This window comes from Pollachius pollachius (assembly GCF_949987615.1).
Source record: "Pollachius pollachius genome assembly, chromosome: 4".
Taxonomy (NCBI): Eukaryota; Metazoa; Chordata; class Actinopteri; order Gadiformes; family Gadidae; genus Pollachius; species Pollachius pollachius.
Window position 1 is genome coordinate 14913714 of NC_136937.1, and position 14537 is coordinate 14928250.

Genomic DNA, 14537 nt, shown 5'->3' on the forward strand with positions numbered 1-14537 from the left:
AAACAATCAGCTAACATGATGCTAGTTTTAGTCGTCGTTCAAATACACACAATAACAAAGGTTCTGCAACAGAGCTCTGAACGTGGGATCCTGCACCCAGCTTTGGCTTTATAACCCCTTCTGGTCTTCAACCATAAGCAGACATTCGTGTGGAATTAAGAGAATCAAATGTCACCATGTGCAGTTTTCACTGCTAAAATAGGTTCGCAATGTAATGAAACAATTGAGTTAAGTTGAAGTTCATCTGTGGCTAGATGTGGGCTGTGTTTAAACTCTTCTGCAAGTGTCTGCATTCATAATGTATAGACTCCTCAGCAGATAATGCTATTATGAAACCTAGTATATTGTTCCAAATCATGTATTTACTTTATTTCTATGCATAAAATAAGTGAACTCCAGGTTTCAGAGCCTCTGCCATGAGTTTGAGAGACAGACCAAGAACGTTACGTGAAATCTTTGACAGAATTTCCTGTTCAAGGTGTGTGTGTGTGTGTGTGTGTGTGTGTGTGTCTGTGTGTGTGTGTGTGTGTGTGTGTGTGTGTGTGTGTGTGTGTCTGATGAAACTAATAAGTTTGCTATTAAGCATTATAGATTACATTATCCACATGACTCACAGATTTACCACTCTTCAGTCTTCAATATGTAAGGGTTTACATGAGTGTTAACCTGTATTCAGTTGTAATTGGCTGTATACCGATTATTAATGCTACATGCTTTGACTAATTACTTGGCTGAATTGTTTTGGGTTGCAAATTGGATCTGGAATGAGGTTAATCCCACTTGTCACAAATGGCGAGGTTTTAAACAATGGACACCTGGGACATGTTTAAATGGCCTCTACATAAATAGAACCTTGTAGTAGTGCACTAAATAGAGTAGAAGTACACTACTTAGGGAACAAGAACAGGGGGAATCTGGACACAAATTGTACATCCAGTCTATCAGAATGACGCATATTGGTTGTATGTGGACACATGGATTTTATATATATGTATGATTGTGTATTAAAAAGGTTTGGGAAAGGTGTAGACTAAAACAATGAGGTCGTTCATTTGTTATTATTGATGATGTACCATACACGATTATGTGGTGTGTGTGTGTGTGTGTTATATATTGTGGAAATATCAGGCATCTTCATTTCCTCAATCATTGTTTTGTAGTTAAACCAAAAAGGTGCATGACAATACATTCATAAATAATATGAATAAATAACAAAACCCTGTTCGAACAAAGGGCAACACCCAACTAAAGAATGTTGGTGACCAGTGATTCAAAGTGTTTGCTGAAATAAAACAACCAACCATCAAGGTGTATGGCATACTGGCCCGATGTGTGTTGGGTCAGTGTGGAAGCACCTTGTCCTGCACCAATCAAATCCTGACCTATCAATACACACGTTAAGTCACACCCTCCATTTCATTCAGTTAAACTGGAAGCGTAGCATTATGGCAAGAATCTGGTTTCCGCTACATGAGTACATCCGCTACATACTAGCTAGGCATTGTAGAAGGACACAACCAATGCTGTAGTTGACAGCATCGGTTGTCCCACCGAGAAGGACTGGATATGCAGGAGTACACCCTAACACCGTACAGGGAAACTATTCAAAGCTAACTTGGTTACCTAGTGGATCAGGGTAGGAGACTGGGGCTAGTCAGAGTGAATGGAGGAATAGCATGCAAGAACAGCGACAGTTGGTCTTAATTTTAGTTCACAGTAAGCAGTCGTCGTTTCAAGACGCCGATCCTAACGGATGCATATTTTTTTTAGACCAGGAATTTGCTGATATAGGTTATTTTTAGGTGCTTGGGAACACCCAAATATGTGCAACATTATTAGCCCACTTTTCGTTAACCATCACGTTTATTCTTTTAAACAGATTTGCAGGTTGCAGGACTGTCTAGACTGGTGGGAAGGGGGGTTGCATTGAACACCTCAGTAGAATACCTGTGTGTGTGTGTGTGTGTGTGTGTGTGTGTGTGTGTGTGTGTGTGTGTGTGTGTGTGTGTGTGTGTGTGTGTGTGTGTGTGTGTGTGTGTGTGTGTGTGTGTGTGTGTGTGTGTGTGTGTGTGTGTGTGTGTTGTGTATTTGAAAAAAATAATTCTTTAGAACAGAACTTCTCCATAAGTCAAGTGTAACTGGTTCTTAATAATGGGACATGGGTAGACAATTCTTGGGAGATGCAAGTTTTTGACTAATAAACAAAGTTAACTGCTTACATTGCTCATCAGCAATTATTCATCAGTTTTATATTTTTTATGATGGATAAATTAATATAAGTACGTCATAGTGGGCTGTATGTGTATATTTATGTTTTAATGTAATATAACATTAAATATAATCTAGTTCTCACAAGTGAAGGGTAACATTTCAATTCCCTGATGTTAATATATGCAATTAATCTGCTGAGCTCATAAGAGTTATTGATAAATCTGTTATCAAACGATGTTGGCTCTTAATGGACAACAGCACAGGTTATGTTCCCCTCCGAAATGAAGGCTATGAGTTGTATGTGAACATTTTGTATGCATACATATTTTGGCCTACTCGATGGTGACACCAGCAGAGGTGACGCTAGCAGAGACTTGAGTGTACAAAGTAAACCATAGCAATGTTTCTGGTTGTCAACAAATGTCTGCAGCATATGGACAGGACATGTTTACTTTCTATGTGTATAGCCCGAGAACTAATATGCGTAGCAATACATTGGCGTCTTAATCTTTTGAGCTACACTTAAAGTATTGCATCTCATCTCTGCGTCACAAAACTGACCAAAAATGTTTGACTTAACTGTGGTTGTTTGCATTTGCCAATGTTGTACCCTAGAAACGGGCATTGGTATGTCCTATTGTCGACTATATGTATAGGAATGCCTGTTTTAAATATATTTGAGTTCAGAAATGTTCAATGGTTGGCTAGTGTAGCAATATAACGACAAGTGCTGTAATAGTACAGACAAAGTGAAATGGCATTCAGAGCTAATCTTGCTTTAATATCTGGTTGCCCAAAGTAAGATTTGACTCAGCATTTTCATTGTATCATAAATGTTAGTCAGCTGTTTCAAAGGGTTTATTTTCTTCTAAGGGTCTTGGGAGTACCTTTTGCTAACTGGCCCGTACTAAAGGAAAGGTGGAGGCTAAAAACACTGAGGTCGCTCATTTGTGATTATTGGTGATGTACAATACACGACAGCTCACATTTTGCTGATTTATGGAGTATTACGCTCTTCTGCTGCTGAACTTGGGTTTCTGTAGACGCTACGTCTCGCAGAGATATTGTGGCAGCATGTACAAGGAGTTTAATAGCAGAGAAGGTCTCCGAACGCGAAGCATCAATGTTATGACCCCCTATTCCAGGGGATGGAGGGGTAACATAAAGCCTGCTCAAATAGGGCAAAGACTAAGTGAAAGAATAATAAATGGGGCGATATTCCTACGGAGAAAAATTAATTAAGGATGCACACCCAATTCTCACTCTATCCGACTCAAACAACCAGAAGGCTCTTTTGCGGCGTGGTCTCTGATGTTGGTGGGGCGATTCCCCCTGCCTCCGACTAGCACGGATGTTCAGCTTATGAGCCATGTTCGAAGAGGAGGCAGGCAGGTAGCTGGTGAACTCAGATAAATACATTAGGGAGTGCGGTGTTGAGCCGCTGACAGCGTTCAGACAAGATACGGCTTCACTCTAGGTTTTTTGAACCAGGCCAGTCGGTCAGCGATTCATTTTACACTTCCATATCTGATTTATGAACCATATCTTATGGGATCTGCCTTTCCCTGGCGATTGTATCAGTGATGTTTATTAATCCGTACAACCAAGTCAGGGGCGAAAATAGCCCAAGTCATTCTAGGTAACAGGAAAATGGTATACCAGAGCAGAGCCCTGACACACGCGAGTAGCAAATTGCAAATAATGTTAACAATGAATGTAGAATATGACAAACCTGGAAGGTATTGTGAATCGATGTTGTACGTCTTGTAACAATCAAAGTGTTTTGAAGTCTGTATTAACCCTTTTTATGTCAAAAGCATGAATAAAACATAAGCTTACTCCATTTCACAAACATTGCGTCTATGCATATCTAGTCCTCTTGGGTTTCCTCACCTCCGGAACATCCTGATTACATAAGGCTCTGTGGCTGGGTGGACAGCACGTTTTGAGAAGAGCGGATAAAAGTGTACTTTGAGTGGTGGCAGCATGTGCTTATCCAGGCTGCCATGTCAAGATAGGCCTAATTAATTATAGCAATTAAGTTTGCGAGATAACTAGAAATTGGCTAATGGTGCTATTTCAAGATAAGGGAGCACTGAAGTACTTTGTAGCCCTTTTATTTTGGGGGCTCAGTTGAAGGAAGGCGTACATGATTCTAAGAAACAGTATCTTACACCTCACTAATAAATGGTTCTTGAGTATAAATGCAATGATTGAATGATGCGATATGTAAACAGTGTGAATGCCGCCATACCTTCTATGTTTTTCCCAGTGCTGACCCACATTGTTTAGGTCCTGCTTGTGAGCAGAATGCAGACAAGTTCCAAAACATAACAGTAAACTGCTATATGCAAAACAAATTTAAGGGAAGGAGTAGATGCACAGGGAGATGCATGGTTTCACTAGTTTTATTGTTCCCCTTATTGTTTGGCTAAGTTACTAGTCATGTTACTACTGTTCAGAGACATTATCAATTCAAATGGGCCCTTACACTTGCAGTGCATGTATTGTTTTTTGAAATACGGGTATTTAAATAAAGTCCATAACTGTCCTTCTTAAATGTCTGTTTCCTTAGAGTTGGAACAAAACAAGGGCTGTGTTCTGCCTTCTCTTGCCAAGTGCACCAGCCCACACATGGGGTCAGTGTGTTTGTATAAAACTGGATTTCCCCGGAAAACTATCATAAACAACCATCATGTAAAATAATCTGGTATGCTACACCTTTCCTGGCCCATTCTAGCTTGATGGAAATTATGTCTAAGACATGATTTGATTCCTTCCAAATACCTGGTCCATCCCTTATGCCCGTATCTAAGCAAACGGTTACGATACCAAGACAAAATGTAAATACTTTAAACCTTCAATTAAATTATTCGATTGGGTTTGAATGATAAAATAAAAGCCTCAAACTGGCCACTAGAAGCATATTATATCTCTAACATGTTCTAATGATTAACTGCAATAGAACATACATTTCAGTAAAGGTGCGGATCTGCAGTTTTTCACCCGGTCTACCTTCCCTTTTAAGAGTTGGCTGCTGCACTGATTGGACGTTAGACACTGAATTGACCCTGATATCCAATTTCCACCGTCAACAACAGAATGCTAACAAGTGCCTTGCTGAACGATGAAGATATGGCTAACGATCCTGTTCTCCTGAAATGCTGAGGGAAGCTGCTGCTTTGTTGGAGTACCTGCCAACTGAATCAGTATGAAGGAGACAAAGCTGGCCCACCGATTGGTGGCTTAGGTTAGTCAGTCGTGACTAGCATATAGCTCTAACCTATAGCTTATGGCTTGAATTCATTAATTTTGTTCAAATGTTTTCTTAAGTATTATGCTGTGCCATTTTTGAGGAGATTTGCTGTTGGTATTCCTCCGTTTAATGTTGGCAGAAGCATTTACATGCACAATGTTGCTGAGCCCCAGATCAGACACTGCATGCTTAGTTATCCCCTTGCTTACATCACCACCTGTCGTTGAGTCCCAAACCAAAGCAACCCCCCCCCCCTCCACGCCAAAAAAAAAATGCTGTTCAAACCAAAGTCCTTAAGCTCTGAGCCTCATTCGCTACTGTTCACTGTCATTAATTGTCATATCCTCTTGCTTGTAAGATTAAGCCTCTTGCTTCAAGAGCAGACGGTTCAAAGAAACTGGACAAAATGACTGGCCTTGGCTGTGACTGATTCATAGTGAACGCAGGCCAACAGTTTTAGTGTTCTCATGAGCTGATTTCACCTGACTTAAGGGCGACTTGACAACAACCAAAAGAACATAAAATTCCTAAAAAAGTGGTTAAATCACACACCAATGATCTGCCACATGTGCTGCTTTTGGAAAGCAAAGGAAAAGCCAGGATTTATCATGCTCCTCGATGACATGTCCCTTGGTAATCAAGTCGTTCGTTGGCTAGACGAGGACATGGTATTGGAATTGTGTTCTTGAAAACGGCGTCTTGTCGGAGAACAAGGAAGTCTTATGGCACGTTGGACCGGCGCCCAGCCCCCAGACAGTCCGGGATTGTATTTTGTTTTTAAATGTTCCATTCATCTATCCAACCCATGTTCCACGGGCCTCTGTGTGCACAATTCAGAGGCACCAGTTCGATACTTGAATATGAATTAGGTTCGACGCCCTGTATACCAGCTGCCTATATCTGATTGCTGTGTTGCCGATAAGCCTGTGACGCCATTAGTGTCACAGGCTTGTCAAGGCTTTGTCAGGTAGAATGCTCCTAAAAAAATGAATAAAACGCCTTATGAACACAGGCTTTTATTAAATGTTTTTAAGCATGGGAGTTACCATAGCTACAATGCTTGCTTTGTTTTAAGGAGTTCTCTATTATGTCCTTATCTCTCAGGTCAATCAATTACAGTCCTGTTGTGTGTTAAATGTAGCTGTGAATATGATGCCTACTGATGCCTACCCTGTCATTAGTAAAAGGATTATGCCGCGCTCCTGTGGTTCACACCAAGCAGCATCAAACAACATTCCCAGCATGCATGTCCACTTGATCAAAACATTACCATTCGTCACCTAGCGGACTGTGCAGTCCATGGATAACTGTAGCTTTTCGTTGATCATATCCAGTGTATCTTTTTTCTGTCTTCATGCTATTTTCTAATATTTTGTCATTAAAAGGGCTATACTGCATTTTTTTAAATAACATAATGCATTAGTTTCATAAGGCTTTCGTTTCACAGGGCTAAGATGGATCTGGGATGTTATTTGTTTTCTACAAAAAACATGTTGCACTAGAGAACTGACTAATAGGCCTTTCACACATGACCTCCTGATGAGCTCTGGTCCAGCGATGATCAGGAGTTGCACTTTCACACATGTTACACACAACAGGAGATGAGGCGCATCAGTCATGTTCACACATATTTGAGAAAGTCAGTATACTTCAGGCGAGGGGTGGAGCGTAGTGTTGGCACAATACCAGAATTATGGCTTCAATATGATGCCTGCCTAAATATCTCGATGCTGAAACGATGCCACCGCAAACACCTACAACATCAGGAGCGCAGAGCTCCGCCAAGGAAGTGTATTTCGTGGTTTGTATTCAGCCTGCTTTAGTCCACTACTGTAGTGTGCAGGCTGACCCATGAAGTGTATTTCGTGGTTTGTGTTCAGCCTGCTTTAGTCCACTACTGTAGTGTGCAGGCTAACCCATGAAGTGTATTTTGTGGTTTGTGTTCAGCCTGCTTTAGTCCACTACTGTAGTGTGCAGGCTAACCCATGAAGTGTATTTTGTGGTTTGTGTTCAGCCTGCTTTAGTCCACTACTGTAGTGTGCAGGCTAACCCATGCAGTGCTCGACTTACAGGTCATGTCATTTACGTTTGCTTTTTCATCTTCAATACAATTTTGGTTCATTTGCTTTTATTGTTTCTTTATACATTTAGGTGTGTTTTTAAGCCATGAATATTGTTCATATAACCTTAATCGTTAAAAAGCTTTGAAAGCTGTTCAATGGCATGCAATAATCTGATGTCCCCTATACTTGAGTTTGTGATTATTTTTTTATAGTTATCTTTATATATTTGCAACCAGATCACTTATTGAACAGCATCCTTTTTTCTATTCGATTTTTGACACAAACTCCTTTTTCCAAATGTTTAATTTCTTTGTAATACATTGTAAGAAATATCAATCATAACGTGCATTACACAACCAATATAGGTCATTCGTTTGAGAGCATAGCGGTGGGAGGACGGTCGAAAGAAGCTCTAAAAGGATGAGGGGTGAATACTCTAACATTTGGAAAAGCAGGACTTAGATAATATCCTGTGTCTTGCAGTAAAACGCATCTTTAAAGTAAATTCTTAAAAGTGTTTTGCAAATGATCAGTTTACCCGCCTGGACGACTTCGAATTATAGCAAGCAACAAACGTAGTCATATCGTTTGGTGTTGAAAGTTTTTTTTATAGAGATCCTCCACTCGATGTTCTGTGAATGAAATAAGCAGAGCGCTTCATTCGGAAAAATACCGCATGCCCTCAATTTAAAGAGTTACTTGCTGAAATGCCTGGTTCTGAAATGAACGCTAGCATGCATATGAGAGGAAATAATAACTGCTGAAAAGCCAACAGTGCCTGCAGGGAGTGGATTCAAAGCACACACACTGTCCCGCAGTCACACATCGAAGCAACTTATAGGAAATGCAGCTTAAGACAAACTTATTCTTAAAGTAACGGTACTAATACAATGGAGCATTGTATCATTTTAAATGGCAGGGTATTGTGATTCAGACGGACCCAGTATCGGTATACCATGCAACACTATTGAAGCGTGTAGGAGGCAGGACGTGATGCAAAAACCATGCAACGGGGGTTGCAGTGTTTTTGTTTACAGCCCTTCGTAGTCATGAATAACAGTCTCTTGCCGTTCCTTGTATCTGTCTGGGTTTCAGGGTTGTCCCTTATGACAAGAAATTCAGGATCCCTCGTCTTTTCAGTTGGTTATTTTTTTTCTATTTTCTTCACCCTTTGTATTCCCCCTGTTTCGGCCCAGTGAAACCGCGGGTTAGCAACACGCCCACTTGCTCGTTGCGTATTCTCAGATTCTCCAGACTTTACACTAGGGGCCTGGTAGATTAAACTCCGGAGGGGTGGATTCTGCCACTTCTGTTCACACATACAGCCCCACCAGGATTATCTGGACGTCTGTCTCTCGGTGCATGTGTGAAAGGCCATTAGTAGAATACATGTAGGTTGCCTTTTGAAATGTTGAATCTGCAATGGGAGTGCAGAGCAGAGATATTTAGGACCCCCTCCTCACCTTTTTACCTGAGTCACTACTTACCCTAACCCCAACCGGAGTAGTTAACACTGTAGGGATCGACCGATTATCGGCCGGGCCGATTATCGGCGCCGGTATTTGGCATTTTGAAGCATATCGGCATCGGCCGTTTTTTTTTGATCCAACGGCCGATAAGAGATCAATTTAAAACCGGGTTATTTTGGCTCTGATGCAGCCGCGCCGCTCTGTCTGCTGTCACTACGCTGTCTCCAGCATTGTCCCACCCACAGCACCATGTGATTGGTTACACACTCTGGTTACACGCAGAGCCACGACGGGTAAAAGCCAATCAGCAGTGAAAGCTGTGCATGCACAGTGCTCACACACACACGGCGGAGAGGAGAAAAGGTTTTGTCTGGTTTGGTTTCGAGGTAAGTTAAGGATGCAGACTCCCGAAATTGTAATAAACATCCCAGTCCTCTACAACTCACAACTACTAGTAACATTACTGTGAGCCCATTAACGTTATATAAACATAAGCGGCAGCTCTGCTCGCTCGCAGTCCGTCCAGGCATTGCCTGTTAATCACTCGAAACAAGGTTGCTGATAATATCGATATGGAAATAGTCTGTGATAGTAGAAGTCTGTGTGTGAGTGAGGGAGTAAAAACCTAATAAACTCAATTCAGTCCAGTTGTATTGCAGGGAAGCACGTTAAGCGGTGGTTATACTTCTACAACTGCGTAATGCGCTATCCAACTGCATGACCACGGAGACCCCTCGAGCCCTTAGGCTTTAAGGTGAAGGCTGATTTAGCTTTTAGCGTAACGTTAGCCCAGCGGTCCGCTTTCTCCTTCTCTGGCTCTAGACGCTCAGCAGACTGTAGCTAAACTCTACAACTCACAACTACTAACGTTACTGTGAGGCCCAATACGTTAGCAGCAGCTGCCTGTTCCTATGATAAACACTGATTATTAAAGTGAAGATGCTGTAGGCAATTTAGTGTTTTTTAACGGTTTAATCACTTGAAACAAGGTTGCTGATAATATTGATTGGGAAATAGTCAGTGATAAAAGTAAGGTGTGTGTGTGAGAGAGAGTAACATTTAGTTAGTTTTATTGCAGCAAAGCACGATTAGGGGATGGCTAGAGAAGTGTGTGTGTGTGTGTGTGTGTGTGTGTGTGTGTGTGTGTGTGTGTGTGTGTGTGTGTGTGTGTGTGTGTGTGTGTGTGTGTGTGTGTGTGTGTGTGTGTGTGTGTGTGTGTGTGTGTCAGTCACATGAGAAGCTGCAGAAACTGACAGCAAAGCACCGCCTGTCTGAGAGAAAACTGTTGGGTAATAATGGCTGTTTAACTAGGGAACTATTTATTTATTTAAATTTTCAGTTAACTTCATTAGAACAGCCTGAACTTTTTGTTTTTGTTTGAACTTAAAAGAAAGATAAGTAAAAGATTAACATTTCAGTTCAGGAAAATTTTAGGGAGCCATTTATTTGTATAAATTTTGTTATGTTGCAAATCTGATAAGCTGTTGTGTTTATTAAACATATGCTTAAAGGCATTTAAATGAAGTTAAGTGTTGGAGTTTGTATTATTTAAAAGTTTGACGCCAATATTTTCCCCTTTTCTGTAAAATAATATCGGCTCCAAATATCGGTTATCGGCCCCCTTGACTACTAATAATCGGTATCGGCCCTGAAAAAAAACATTGGTCTATCTCTAGTTAACAAGCAGTGTAGCAGAACAGACTTGGCCCTTAATTAATTTTCTCTCTGCTTCCTTATTATATTATACATAAATACAGATAAATCCTAGTTGCTTTGGTTTAATATCAGTTAACATAACAATTTCCCTAGTTACCTAAAAAAGAAGGAAAGCCACCAACAACTTCATTTTTATGACTCACTGCCAATGTGTGGATGTGAACAAATCCAACTTGCAAATGGATCACGTGACATATGGAGTAACATTTTCTTGGTGTTCTGTTTCCCCTGTGATCTGCATTTTGTGATGTCTTAACTTCTGAATGAATGAATGAAATTGGAGCTCTTCTTTGCCCACTTTATTACGTCTACATTTCCTTAAGTGAAGACCCAATCCCATCACAGAGATCAGCAACAGGTAGCCAAGCATCTAAAGGAAATGGGATTCACTGCAGGAAGCAGATGAGACATGGTGTGGTGTTGAATAGGTTTCGCTGTATAGTTGACACATTATTATTATTATAATATAGCAGCCGCAGGTTATAATTATCCAGCCCCCAGGAAACGGAATAACTTAAACCCTGTGAATTGCTCTGAGATTAAATCAAGTCATAAAATCGAATTGTATTTGCCTATTGCCTTACTATTTTAACCATGTTAACAGCTACGTGTGCGTCTCCATCCGTGCCTTACATCTAATAATCAGTACAAGCTATACTACACTGGGTACAATGATCCTGACCGTTGCACCACTCCTACCGGGCATGGTCTGACCAGCTCCATGGCAGACGTAGGCATGGTATTTCCATCCCTGGAGGCTGGTTGGTGATGTAGATAATGCGGACGGTGACGGGGGCTTTACTGTTTTTTGGTGGGGGGGTGTTGGCTGGGTTAGCTGGGGTGTTGGGCTCGACCCGTACCGCATTCCACACCCGTTGCCCTGAGAGAGACGAGACGGGTCAGAAGCTGAGGTCAAATCGTCTCCTCTGAAGATGGAAAAGCACAATGTCAGACTTGTGTCCAGTTCCCCCGCCTCACCCACACTGCCTCACCCTCACTCTCCCTCCCTCACCCTCACTCTCCCTCCCTCACCCTCACTCTCCCTCCCTCACCCTCACTCTCCCTCCCTCACCCTCACTCTCCCTCCCTCACCCTCACTCTCCCTCCCTCACCCTCACTCTGCCTCCCTCACCCTCACTCTGCCTCCCTCACCCTCACTCTCCCTCTCTCACCCTCACTCTGCCTCCCTCACCCTCACTCTCCCTCCCTCACCCACACTCTCTTACCCTCACTCTCCCTCACTCTCCCTCCCTCACCCTCACTCTCCCTCCCTCACCCACACTCTCCCTCCCTCACCCACACTCTCCCTCCCTCACCCACACTCTCCCTCCCTCACCCTCACTCTCTTACCCTCACCCACACTCTCCCTCCCCACCTTTACTCTCCCACCCTCACCAACAATCCCTCACCCACACTCTTCCTCCCTCACCCACACTCTTCCTCCCTCACCCACACTCCCTAACCTTCAGCCCCACTCCTCCACCCCACCTCCCCACATCGACTCAGACTCCCACATCACCCACCCTAAGAAAACGCTTGGAGCTTGCAAAGGGTTAATCACAAAATGAAAAGTTTGCAGACAGTTTTAAAAGTTGGGGGTTGTTTACAAATTATGACAAATTAATTGGTCCTGAATTCGCTTCTTCTGCTAATTATCTCACATTATAACTAATTCATTTTTCATATTGTGACAATCTGAATCTGCTGCTGTCGGTGTGTGGTGCTGCTTAAGCTTATCTTATTGCGAAATGCAGTGGGTTGTGTTAATGTTTTAAATGTGGCAAAACACATGGTGGCCTGTTAAATAAGTAGGGCATAGGAGTTGGCCGATGTCTTTTCTCCGCCACAGTGTCTAGTGGTGGGGCCAACTTGCCCAGGTGGAGACTGTGGACCAACATGGTTCTATTCATCAGAGTTTGGTCTTTCCCTATAGTGGTAGGGCGAAGCCAGAGCGTAGGAACTGGCAGCTGTGTCTGCCAGCAAATCTACAAAGGGTGCGTGCCGAGCCGGCAGGCAACTGTGGAGGTGCGTTCACACCAGGAGTATCATTCACGTCACACACTCGTATAAACGTCTCAACACTAAAATAATGCTTAAAAATAACAGTAGAGCGGTACCCTTGACTACATGCGTGTGGTATGACACGACCAGGCAGCAAGGCTGATCAGGAAGCATGTCCAGTGGTAGGCCACCGGGGGGGGGGGGGGCAACCAGGCGTTCGGGCCGGCAGCCAGCGCTGGCCGCCTTTGGACACGACACCCCAGCAGGGGGGATCGGAGGCCAGGCCACGACTGGAAACCCAAACACTGTGGAACCAAAGCTGGCTGTCACTCACACAGACAGTAATGAGACGGGACGGAGTGATGGAGGGTTAGGGGGGGGGGGGGCATGGTGCATGTAGGAGCACCGGACTGAAGCCGTCTCTTTGTGAGGAAGTGACTGAAAGACATGTGTCCGGCCATTCGCTTGCTGAGGGTCTTCATGGTTGTTGCTCTTTGTGCACAGCCATCTAATTTACGCTGTCTTCATTTTTTAACACCTTATATTATACGTATGCTAATTTACAATAGGATGTGAGTAACTTTATTTTTTTACATAGTCGTACAAATAATCCAGTATTCGATGTGTGCCGACATTCACAAATGCAGCCCTGGGTCATCGGCAATAAATCCCTGACTGTCTTCAGCGCACCATGCTCCATGTAGAATGAATAGTATTGCACATTTAATTGAGTTTGACTATAAAAAGGTCAGTGGCCCCTATAGGGGAATTGAGGATCCGTCTCTGATAAGAACAGTCAATCTATGGCGGGTTGCCTGCCTTACTTTCTGCCATTTCTGGGTTATTCAGTGTGTAAATGACAGATGTTGGTAAAGTATTTATGTAGGTCTGTGCTTGCTCGCTGCTGCTACCCACCCCGGTGACCGTTTATGTAAATCCCTGCATGTCATTTTTTCTCCACTAGTGAGATTCGTTAAATGTCTTCGCTGATTATCTTTGCTACTAGCTAGGTGGGATTTATAAGCCTGTTGTTCTGGTTATTAAGCCCCCTTCATAGTTCAGTTTTCTTTTTGACAGCTCCAAATACGTGGACATTAATATACAGGTTTTGTGGCTCATGTCTGTGCTTGTTGAAAAGGCAATTGCTTGTGTGTTATTAATTATTTTTTATAAACATGTTAATGTATCATTTTCCCCCTTAGAACGACATTCTTCCTCCAATAAACATTTCTAATCCGAAGCTAGCCTCTGTGAGCTCTGACTGAAGTAACGGCCCTATAGCGTTCACCAGCTCTATTCAACCCATCTGCAGAGGCCCCCCTCTATTTATTTTGTCTTGTCTTCTCCTGAAGGGTGCCCAGGTGGATCCTTTGTGGGACTTTGACATTAGTTAGCCTACTTGCCAACAGAATAGGCAGGCACTCTGTAAACTAACTAGATAAATTGCATGATGCGTTCGAGAATCATTAGCACACTGGTGCTGTTGGTTTTTGGTGTATGCATATATATATTAATATTAATACTTGGGTATATTGTGTTTTCTGTGTCTGATTAATAATAAAATAACTAACAGGGAATTGACAGAAACAAATCCAATTCTCTCCTTAATTCGTGATTATTTGAGTGGGAATTTTTCTTTAAAGGTCCAAATTTAAAGAATCTGCTTTGACCCCCGGTCAAATATTTGGACTGTTCTGACCCAACCCTAATTTCTAGCATTCAGAAAATGGAAATGAAAAGATTTTTCTTGTAAAGGGGAATATCCCTTCTCGGAGTGAGCATTGCGCTAAGATTCTCATAAGGAAATGAGCATGTGTCGTT

The 14537-nt window shown here is 42.4% G+C and overlaps 1 protein-coding gene across 4 annotated transcripts in view; it reads left to right on the forward strand.

Annotated features, from left to right (window-relative positions):
- The window catches only part of sppl3 (signal peptide peptidase 3), a 34306-nt gene that overhangs the window by 924 nt on the left and 18845 nt on the right, over nt 1-14537 (forward strand). The window lies entirely within an intron of this gene.